This window comes from Littorina saxatilis, linkage group LG6 (genome assembly GCF_037325665.1).
Source record: "Littorina saxatilis isolate snail1 linkage group LG6, US_GU_Lsax_2.0, whole genome shotgun sequence".
Taxonomy (NCBI): Eukaryota; Metazoa; Mollusca; class Gastropoda; order Littorinimorpha; family Littorinidae; genus Littorina; species Littorina saxatilis.
The window spans coordinates 11,988,230-12,000,043 of NC_090250.1; the positions used below are offsets into that span (position 1 = coordinate 11,988,230).

The window sequence follows — 11,814 nt, forward strand, 5'->3', positions numbered from 1 at the left end:
AAAGCTGTTTTCATGCGCCTGCTGACTTCCCTGTCGGGCGCCTTCCCTTGACAGCAAATAATTATGTGCTGGCACCGGTCTTGCTCTGAAAGGTGCAACGAGAGAAAGAAGAACAGCGTGCGCGAGTGTGCGTGTGTGTGTGTGCGAATTAGGTGGTACTTGGAAAGACTGCTTTAGTTGCGGTACGAAAGTTCATGTACGATATTTTGTTCTTGTAATTGTGTGCACAGTTTGGTTTCCACTTCACTGAGAGAAACTGACACCCGGCGCATTAATATTATTCAGTGTAGGGTTGACAAAGCTTGTTTTGTGCCTTTACTATCTCATGCATATTTGTGTGTTTACTACTATCTCATGCACACTAGTGTTGTGTCTTTACTATCATAGTCTCTGCACACTACTTTTGTGTGTTTACTATCTGGTGCACACTACTTTTGTGTGTTTACTATCTGGTGCACACTACTTTTGTGTGTTTACTATCTGGTGCACACTACTTTTGTGTGTTTACTATCTGGTGCACACTACTCTTGTGTGTTTACTTTCTGGTGCACACTACTTTTGTGTGTTTACTATCTGGTGCACACAACTCTTGTGTGTTTACTTTCTGGTGCACACTACTTTTGTGTGTTTACTATCTGGTGCACACTACTCTTGTGTGTTTACTTTCTGGTGCACACCGCTACTCTTGTGTGTTTACTATCTGGTGCACACTACTTTTGTGTGTTTACTATCTGGTGCACACTACTTTTGTGTGTTTACTATCTGGTGCACACTACTTTTGTGTGTTTACTATCTGGTGCACACTGGTTTTGTGTGTTTACTATCTGGTGCACACTACTTTTGTGTGTTTACTATCTGGTGCACACTACTTTTGTGTGTTTACTATCTGGTGCACACTACTCTTGTGTGTTTACTATCTGGTGCACACTACTCTTGTGTGTTTACTATCTGGTGCACACTACTTTTGTGTGTTTACTATCTGGTGCACACTACTCTTGTGTGTTTACTATCTGGTGCACACTACTTTTGTGTGTTTACTATCTGGTGCACACTACTTTTGTGTGTTTACTATCTGGTGCACACTACTTTTGTGTATTTACTATCTGGTGCACACTACTTTTGTGTGTTTACTATCTGGTGCACACTACTTTTGTGTGTTTACTATCTGGTGCACACTACTTTTGTGTGTTTACTATCTGGTGCACACTACTTTTGTGTGTTTACTATCTGGTGCACACTACTTTTGCGTGTTTACTATCTGGTGCACACTACTTTTGTGTGTTTACTATCTGGTGCACACTACTTTTGTGTGTTTACTATCTGGTGCACACTAGTGTTGTGTCTTTACTATCTGGTGCACACTGGTTTTGTGTCTTTACTATCTGGTGCACACTAGTGTTGTGTCTTTACTATCTCGTGCACACTGGTTTTGTGTGTTTACTATCTGGTGCACACTGGTTTTGTGCGTTTACTATCTGGTGCACACTGGTTTTGTGTCGTTACTATCTGGTGCACACTGGTTTTGTGTGTTTACAATCTGGTGCACACTGGTTTTGTGTGTTTACTATCTCTGTGTCTTTACTATCTCTGTGTCTTTACTACACACAGGTTTTGTGTGTTTACTATCTGGTGCACACTGGTTTTGTGTGTTTACTATCTGGTGCACACTGGTTTTGTGTGTTTACAATCTGGTGCACACTGGTTTTGTGTGTTTACTATCTCTGTGTCTTTACTATCTCTGTGTCTTTACTACACACAGGTTTTGTGTGTTTACTATCTGGTGCACACTGGTTTTGTGTGTTTACTATCTCATGCACACTGATTTTGTGTGTTTACTATCTGGTGCACACTGGTTTTGTGTGTTTACTATCTGGTGCACACTGGTTTTTGTGTGTTTACTACCTCGTGCACACTGGTTTTGTGTGTTTACTATCTGGTGCACACTGGTTTTGTGTTTACTATCTGGTGCACACTGGTTTTGTGTGTTTACTATCTGGTGCACACTGGTTTTGTGTGTTTACTATCTGGTGCACACTAGTGTTGTGTGTTTACTATCTGGTGCACACTGGTTTTGTGTCTTTACTATCTGGTACACACTGGTTTTGTGTCTTTACTATCTGGTGCACACTGGTTTTGTGTCTTTACTATCTGGTGCACACTGGTTTTGTGTGTTTACTATCTGGTGCACACTAGTGTTGTGTCTTTACTATCTGGTGCACACTGGTTTTGTGTGTTTACTCTCTGGTGCACACTGGTTTTGTGTGTTTACTATCTGGTGCACACTGGTTTTGTGTGTTTACTATCTGGTGCACACTGGTTTTGTGTCTTTACTATCTGGTGCACACTGGTTTTGTGTCTTTACTATCTGGTGCACACTGGTTTTGTGTTTTTACTATCTGGTGCACACTAGTTTTGTGTTTATACTATCTGGTGCACAATGGTTTTGTGTCTTTACTATCTGGTGCACACTGGTTTTGTGTGTTTACTATCTGGTGCACACTGGTTTTGTGTTTACTATCTGGTGCACACTGGGTTTTTTGTTACTATCTGGTGCACACTGATTTTGTCTTTACTATCTGGTGCACACCGGTTTTGTGTCTTTACTATCTGGTGCACATTGATTTTGTGTCTTTACTATCTGGTGCACACTAGTTTTGGGTCTTTACTATCTCGTGCACACTAGTTTGGGGGCTTAACAATCTCATGCACACTAGTTTAGGGTCTTTACTATCTCGTGGATGCTAGTTTCTGGTCTTTACTATTTCATACACTGGATTTGTGTCTACTATCACGTGAACACTAGTTTTGTGTACACTCTCCCCCACTGAACACATACTCCATCCATAAAACAACAAAGTACAAAAAGTATTTTTGATTTTATTATAAAGCAGAAACTTCAGTTGAAAACTGGCGACTCTTAGTGCTAATACTTGATAGCAAACACCAACTGTCCAAATAAGTTACTGTCTCACACTCCGGGTAAGTGCCTCAGCTCACTTTGTCGTTAACAATTTAAAACATCTCACCAGAAACAAAGCGAACTTGGGGCAGGGTGGTTATTGTCAGTGCACAGTACCACACATCAAAGTAGATAGCTGTACTGCACAAGTCTCCTTACATACTTCCCTGCACACACAGGCAATGCACAACACCATGTGTCGGCAAGAAAAAAAATCTTGTCATCTTTTAACTGCTTGAACTGATAGCAAAATGTGCATGGAGGATATCTCTAAAGAACCATAATAAATACATGCGCTTGCAATGTACAATGCCACTCTAAAACATACACAAAACACATGAAAAAACGCACATATAAAAAAAAAAAACTACCGAAACAAACCACTCAGAACCTTCACCAAAAGGAAGCAGTAAAACTCTTCCAATGTCTTTCAGAACATTAACCAGATCAGAAAACTGTTCAAGTAAACTAAGGACAAATGAAAACAAGTCACGTGAAGCGATATAAAAACATTTAGTCAGCCAGTATCAAACTAAAAGATCAACACCACAAACAGGTCATCGCCGAGACTACATTTAGATAGTCTCGGCTAACCATACCCGAAGACCAAGACGGGTCACGCTCGTCTCCGCGAAGCATGCGACCTTACTGAACATATTTTCTTTCATTCTGAGCACATTTTTAGAGTAAACGTGACACATCTATATATTTTTGATTTCAGGGGAAGATGAGGAATACAATGCAATCATTTTTTAATCTGCTTCTGATCATTCGATTTTAATGAAAACTTTAATGAGCTAACTTATTAACTAATTTGTAAGCTTCAGGGCTGAAATGCAATCTCATAGTCCGGACTTTGTCGAAGATTGCTAGACCCAAATTTCATGAAAAGAAATTCTGGGGATACCATACCCAGGAACTCTCATGTGGAGTTTCATGAATATTATTTGAGTAGTTTTCTCGGAATAGCTCAAAATGTAAGAAATCGATCCAAAGACACACACACACCTCGCCCCTTGTCTCCATTCCCCGTCTATGTTAAAACATTTAGTCAAAACTTGACTAAATGTAAAAAGAGAAGAAAACAAGTCGCGTAAGGCGAAATTACTACATTTAGTCAAGCTGTCGTACTCACGGGATGAAACTGAACGCACTGTATTTATTCACTAAGACAGTACAGCTTCGTCAATCCCCGCGTGAAGGAAATCGCTCACCTTCCACGTGCAAAACATAGTGATATTGACACGCCAGATTAGCGCGGTAGCGTATTGTGCTAAGCAGAAAAGCGCGCTTTTCTGTATTCTTGTTACCTTTCTGAGCTTGTTTTGAATACAACCTATCATATCTATATGTTTTTGGAATCAGGAAATGATCACGAATAAGATGACATGATTTTTGGATCGATTTCTTACATTTTAATCGTAAGACTAATTATTTTATTTTCGTTAATTGTGATCACATTTTAAGAGTAAACATGACATATGTATATATTTTTAGATTCAGAATGTGATGAAGAATACGATGCAATCAATTTTAAATCTGTTTGCGAAAAATCGATTTTAATGACAACTTTAATGAGCAAACTCATTCATTAAATTTTAAGCCTCCAAGCTGAAATGCAATACCAAAGTCCGGGCTTCGTCGAAGATTACTTTACCAAAATTTCAACCAATTTGGTTGAAAAATGAGAGCGTGACAGTGCCGCCTCAACTTTCACGAAAAGCCAGATATGACGTCATCAAAGACATTTATCAAAAAAATGAAAAAAACGTCTGGGGATATCATACCCAGGAACTATCATGTAAAATTTCATAAAGATCGGTCCAGTAGTTTACTCTGAATTGCTCTACACACACACACACACACCACCACGACCCTCGTCTCGATTCCCCCCTCTACGTTAAAACATTTAGTCAAAACTTGACTAAATGTAAAAAAGAGAAACATGCACCCAAATTGACATATCAATTCCTGTATGAAGGGGGGCGGAAAAGAACAACAACCATCTGTATATGAACAGACACTTTCCCAAACAAACACTGGATCCATTAAAAAATGATTGACTATTGTAACTAAAGTCAGTTGGACTTTTTCTGTGATACTTTCATACAGTTCCACATTCACAATAATAATACATGTAAAAACGAAAAACAAAATAAGGGAAATTATCTTTTGAGTGTTTCTTCGATGATGTGAGGTAAAATTTCCGTTGACCCTGAACTGTTCTGTCAATTTCAAACCTTCCTTCCACTAGAATAAAACATGTGAGTTCTCTCAGATTTTTGGCGAAACAAACAAGCTCAATGAATGCCAGGCAAATGAAAAACCTAGAGTTATTTCAAGAGCATTTTACAGATAGACAAAGACAGAACTATTCAGAGAGTCAGAAGGATATGTGTGCTGGGTTACTACTACAGCAGTCCCTCTCATGAACGGACACCCTTGGGCCATAGCAAAACTGTCCGTACATTGCAGGTGTCCGGTCACGGGAGGGGTGACCACACCACCCCCTCCCCCATACACTCACACAGAGACACACAAACAACAGGATTGAGTCTATGCTAATCACTTCTTGTGGCTACTAAACAATAACAATAAACTCCTAATACTTCTTTAAACGTTCTGTGTCACGATCGGGTGACAGAGACCAAGAAAGTGTCACTCAGTGGAGTGCCTGTTCTTGGTCGATTAGGATAGAAAGCGCCTGTGCGTGATATTGGGCTACAGCAGAGGTTGCTGACAGTGCTCAATGAACACGGATGGTTTGCTGCGCACGAGTTTTACAGTGGAGGTTTCTGCTGTCATAGGGCTGACGGTTTTTCGCTGACAGCGCACACGGGATTTTCAGGGATTGAGTTTCTCGTGTCTTTTTTCTGCTTGGGGAGGCAGAATTGTGTATAGCTGGACTGGTTTTGTGACAAGGTCAGTCACGTGTTATTGGCTAGGTTGTCTGAGAGAGACACAAGGGCGGCGCACTTGACACCCAGCGGCAGAAGGGGAAGGATCTAATACACAGTTTCTAGAGTATGATGGTTTTTCACCGAATATTGTATTCGGCACTCTAGGGGAGCTTCCACCGGTTATTTCCTTCACACTGCCACATATTTTGCTGAGGACAAGTCGTCAACATTCCTTCGTCGGCGATGGCTTTCGCATAAGGATTCGACAAGGGGTTCTGGAGGTTTTTGGTCACTGTTGACGAACAGAGGCTGTTCCAGGGAGGAAGCGGATTTTTGCTTCCATGAGAGTACAATCATAGGCTTTTGAGGTAATAAATCATTATTTAACGCTGTTGATGAGTCTGTGTTTGTGGAATGAAATACTCTCTGTTGTTCTTTCCAGGTTAGCGCATAATTTACTCTCTGTGACGCTAAAATACTAATCTGTATATGGTTTTTGCAGATAGGGAGAGAAGGACGGAAAATGACTGTTTTGTTGTTGTAAAAAGTCCGTTTTGTGCAGGCCCACGTGCTCGATGAGGTATTTAAAGATGACATGTTTTAAGGTGGTGGGTGAGGGGTAGCTGACATGTTTAGTGCACCGATGCTTTCTGTTTGCAGCCTTCGTTTCGTGTTCCTGTACCTACTGCACGGCTGCCTTTGGCGGGACACTGCTAGCTGCAGACGTTGGAGCTGGGACCTGAGGAAGCCACGCTAACCAGCAGACCGGCTAACCAGCGAACCGGCTAACCAGCAGACTGGCTAACCAGCGAACCGGCTAACCAGCAACCCGGCTAACCAGCATACCGGCTAACCAGCATACAGAAAGAAAGCTAAGTGCACCGTGTCTTACGCACCCCGTTGACCACCGTTGTCTTTTTCTTATCTGTGATTTCATTGGAGTAGTGACAACGTGGGGTGTGTGACCCCTGCATGAACTAGAGCTTTTTGAACAGAACATTCTCATTTTGACTGTATTTACACGGGTTCAGCGTGTTACTATAATTTTCTATATACTACTGGCATTTTGTCAGTGACCACGGGTTTTTTACGTGTTGAGAACGTAAAAGGAACATATTTTGAGTGAAGGCTCGAGGGAGGTGGCGAGTTTATACATAAACAGGCGTCTGAAACTTATACTTTTGTTGACTCTATTTAATTGTATGACTGCGAGAGTGGATCGTGGTGTGGTTAGTTAATTAGTAGTAATTAACCGGTTCATAATCACCTTAAGTGATATATTGAAACGTGACACATGGGGGCTCGTCCGGGATTTACTCAGTTAATTTCCAACTGATAAAGACCCACCAATTAAGGATAACTAAGAGCAGATAATCTCGTCAGTGCTCGACTTATTTTCTGCTTGGTGCTACCCTTTTTTGTATAGTTTTGATCATATACCACACCTTAAGCGATTCACATCTTGCAGGAAATGTAAATTGTAATTTGTGAGTTATTGTATGCGCTAACTGTGATTACTTCCCTTTCCTTTGTTTGTGAATCTTTGTTGTTGTACGTTCAGAGTTTTTCGTTGCAGAGAGCTGAGCGGGGTTAGCGGATTTGTTATTCGTTTTACTCAGTTTTCTCTACATTGTTGTTTCGCATTCTGTAACAGGTTATATTTCTATAGTCTTGTTTTACTTGGATTTTTCTCCATATTTTGACTTTGTTGGAATTTTGGGGGGGAAGGGTCCGAGGACTTCTGTCCTAACCGAGGCTGTGGGAGACACTCTGTTTCACCGCAAAAAGCAGCCGATAAAGTAGGCCACGGCTGTGGGAAACACTTTGTTTCACCGCAAAAAGCAGCCATAAAGTAGGCTACGCGTTTTGTTCTACACCGTTTGGATTTTTCTTCTGCATTTTCCGGTTGCTGGATTTTTGTATCCATTTCATCACCGCGTGTTCTAGCTATAGCTGCGTTAGACTTACTTTGGTAATAAAGCTTTGCTAAAACTAACCATGGCCACAGGGGGATCTCCGACGAGGAGAATAACTTTCGAGACTCCTGGTAGTGAGCAACCGACTGAGCGAGACGCACGCGTTAGAGCCCGAAGCGTTCTAAAACGCTTAGAAGTGGAACGGAAGGAAGAATTTGAGCGACTGACAAGAAAAGAAGAACGTGACAGACAGGACAAGAAGGACGAACTTGACAGACAAGAAAGAGAACGTGACAGACAGGAAAAGAAAGACGAACGTGACAGACTAGACCGGAAGGAACAGGCGGATCGCGATCACCAGCTAGAGCTAGCTAGGCTACAGGCCGAGAAGGGTACGCTCACTCAGGCTAGCGCGCCGACGTTTGTTGCCGACCGTACGAGACTGCCGACGTTCGACGATGACAAGGACGAGCTCGACGACTTTTTACGCCGGTTTGAGCGCATTGCATCTGACCAGAAGTGGGAAGAGGCCACGTGGGCTAGCCGCCTTAGCACCTGCTTGAAAGGACGCGCATTGCAGCTCTACAATGCTTTGGATGACGACGAGGCGAGAGACTATCAGGCACTTAAGAAGGCGTTACTCCAGCGCTTCAACCTGACTGCTGAAGCCTACCGACGACGTCTGCGTAACAGCAAGAGACTGAGCGGCGAGCTGAGTCATCAGTTTGTGGCACGCCTTAATCTCTACCTGCGGCGCTGGGTGGAGATGGCCGAAAAGGACTGGACCGTCAACGACCTTGCCGACCTCATTGTCATGGAGCAACTGATGTCCAGCCTGCGACCTGAGGTGGTGACCTTCGTGCAGGAGCACCAGCCTAAGACTACTCAGGAAGCAGCCGACTGGATCAGAGTACACGAGGACGCCCAGGCGATCTCCGGCAAATCTTCAGGCTCACGGCCGGGAAAATCGGGAAATTCTGGTTCTTCAGGACCCAAGGACGGGAAGGACGATCAGGGACACAAAGGATCAGGTTCCAGAACTGACATCCAGTGTTACTACTGCAACAAGCGGGGCCACGTGAAGAAGGACTGCCACAAGAGACAGGCTGACCAGAAGGGCGTACACTTTGTTGGCAGCGAGGAGTTAAGGGACGTCACGAGCTCATGCACAATACCACAACTCTGCGTTCCGTGCTCCAGGAAACATTTCCAGCCCCACTGCAACGTTTACGTTAACGGAGTGAAGGGCGAAGGTCTGCGGGACACAGGAGCAGACATGATAGTAGTTCGGGCGAGTCTAGTTCCAGCTATGGCCTACACAGGAGACAGCATCAGGGTGAGAATGGCCGAGGCATCTCACGCTTACGACTTGAACACGGCAGTGATCAAGGTCGTAACACCGTTGTTCACGGGGACCATTGTGGCCGTCGTCATGGACGATCCTCCATGCGACCTGCTCATTGGAAACCGGGTTCAGTTTGTGGACGGCGTCACCAGGGAGGTTCCCGTTTATCGGTCTCCCGACGTCATTTCAGTGCTCACGCGGGCACAGGCGGAGCGAGAGGACAAACCTCTCAAACCCCTACCTGCTGCACGAGCTGCCCTGGGGAACGTGACCCCCGCGCTTCTCGCGAAGGCTCAGGCATCTGATCCGACACTAGCGACTCCTCGGGAGCACGCGAAGTCGGGGAAGGTGAAGCTGAGCGGGAAGCATGGGAGGTCAAAGTTCCTCAGGGACAAGAAGTTGCTCTACCGTGAGTTCAGCAACAAGGAAGGTGCATTCAAACAGGTTGTCGTGCCTCGCGAGTTTCGCGAGGGTGTCATGGCAACGGCACACGACTCGATTCTGGGAGGTCATCTTGGCACCAAGAAGACCACGGATCGTGTCTGGCGCCACTTTTACCGGCCAGGCATCTGCACGGATGTCCGACGTTTCTGTGCGTCCTGCGATAAGTGCCAGAAGGTGGTTGCCAAAGGAAGGGTGAGGAAGGTCCCCTTAGAGAAGATGCCGCTCATCGACGAACCCTTTCGTCGGGTGGCAGTGGACATCATCGGGCCCATCTTGCCTGCGTCTGAGGACGGAAACAGATACATTTTGACCATGGTGGACTACGCTACTCGATACCCAGAGGCGATCCCTCTGAAATCGATTGAAGCCACGCGAGTAGCTGAGGCTCTGGTTACTATGTGGTCCCGGCTGGGAATTCCATCAGAGGTACTCACCGACAGAGGCACGCAGTTCACGGGAGGAGTGATGGCGGAGGCAGCACGACTGCTATCACTGGAGCAGCACTTCACCACTCCTTACCATGCTCAGTGCAACGGACTGGTGGAAAGGTTCAATGGCACCTTGAAGACCATGCTGAGGAAACTAGCTCAGGAGAAACCACGCACGTGGGACAGGTACATCCCAGCATTGCTTTTTGCATACCGCGAGGTTCCTCAGGAGAGCTTGGGCTTTTCCCCATTCGAGTTGTTGTACGGCAGACAGGTACGCGGTCCCATGGCTATCCTGCGTCAGGCTTGGACGGACGAAGAAGCTGACGAGGAGGTGCAGACGACAGCGACCTACATCGTAGAACTCAGGAACAGGATTGAAGAGACCTGCAAACTGGCTCAAGAGAACCTGGGAAGAGCAGCACAGCGTTACGCGCGAGGATTCGACCGCAAGGCACGGCCGCGCAGCTTCAAGATTGGAGAACGGGTGTTGCTACTTCTACCTGTCAAACACAACAAGCTACAACTGCAGTGGCAAGGACCTTTTGAGGTGACAGCGAGGGTGGGCCAGAACGACTACAGGATCATGATGCACGGGAAAGCACGCCTGTACCACGCCAACCTGCTGCGCGCCTACATAGAGAGGACAGCCTACGGGGAGAAGAACAAAGACCAGAAGAACAAAGACAAGAAGACAGAGAAGGTTGCAGTCATCAGGGGTGAAACGAGGGGTTGCTCGTTCTTGAGGACGACCTTTCTGTCTGGAAACAGACCATCAACCTCTGCAATATCTTCAGGTTGCAAGGTTGGCAAACGCCAGACTTATGCGCTGGGCGTTGATTCTCCAACCGTACCAATTCACGGTACGCGTCATTCCGGGCGCCAACAATGTTGGAGCTGACTTTCTCTCTCGGGCTGTAGAGGAGAACATGACTGTGAGCGAAACCGAGGTTTCGTCTTGAAGAGGGGAGGTGTGTCACGATCGGGTGACAGAGACCAAGAAAGTGTCACTCAGTGGAGTGCCTGTTCTTGGTCGATTAGGATAGAAAGCGCCTGTGCGTGATATTGGGCTACAGCAGAGGTTGCTGACAGTGCTCAATGAACACGGATGGTTTGCTGCGCACGAGTTTTACAGTGGGGGTTTCTGCTGTCATTGGGCTGACGGTTTTTCGCTGACAGCGCGCACGGGATTTTCAGGGATTGAGTTTCCCGTGTCTTTTTTCTGCTTGGGGAGGCAGAATTGTGTATAGCTGGACTGGTTTTGTGACAAGGTCAGTCACGTGTTATTGGCTAGGTTGTCTGAGAGAGACACAAGGGCGGCGCACTTGACACCCAGCGGCAGAAGGGGAAGGATCTAATACACAGTTTCTAGAGTATGATGGTTTTTCACCGAATATTGTATTCGGCACTCTAGGGGAGCTTCCACCGGTTATTTCCTTCACACTGCCACATATTTTGCTGAGGACAAGTCGTCAACATTCCTTCGTCGGCGATGGCTTTCGCATAAGGATTCGACAAGGGGTTCTGGAGGTTTTTGGTCACTGTTGACGAACAGAGGCTGTTCCAGGGAGGAAGCGGATTTTTGCTTCCATGAGAGTACAATCATAGGCTTTTGAGGTAATAAATCATTATTTAACGCTGTTGATGAGTCTGTGTTTGTGGAATGAAATACTCTCTGTTGTTCTTTCCAGGTTAGCGCATAATTTACTCTCTGTGACGCTAAAATACTAATCTGTATATGGTTTTTGCAGATAGGGAGAGAAGGACGGAAAATGACTGTTTTGTTGTTGTAAAAAGTCCGTTTTGTGCAGGCCCACGTGCT

The 11,814-nt window shown here is 45.2% G+C and overlaps 1 protein-coding gene across 2 annotated transcripts in view; it reads right to left on the bottom strand.

The window, feature by feature from the left end:
• The window catches only part of LOC138968513 (serine/threonine-protein kinase PLK4-like), a 51,891-nt gene extending 51,338 nt beyond the window's left edge, over positions 1-553 (bottom strand). The window contains exon 1 of one of the 2 annotated variants that reach the window (XM_070341083.1): positions 1-550. This exon is cut by the window's left edge and continues 451 nt beyond it. The gene's annotated coding sequence lies outside the window, so the exon portion shown is untranslated. The other variant, XM_070341085.1, reaches the window with a different exon arrangement.
• Positions 554-11,814: the final 11,261 nt, after the last annotated feature.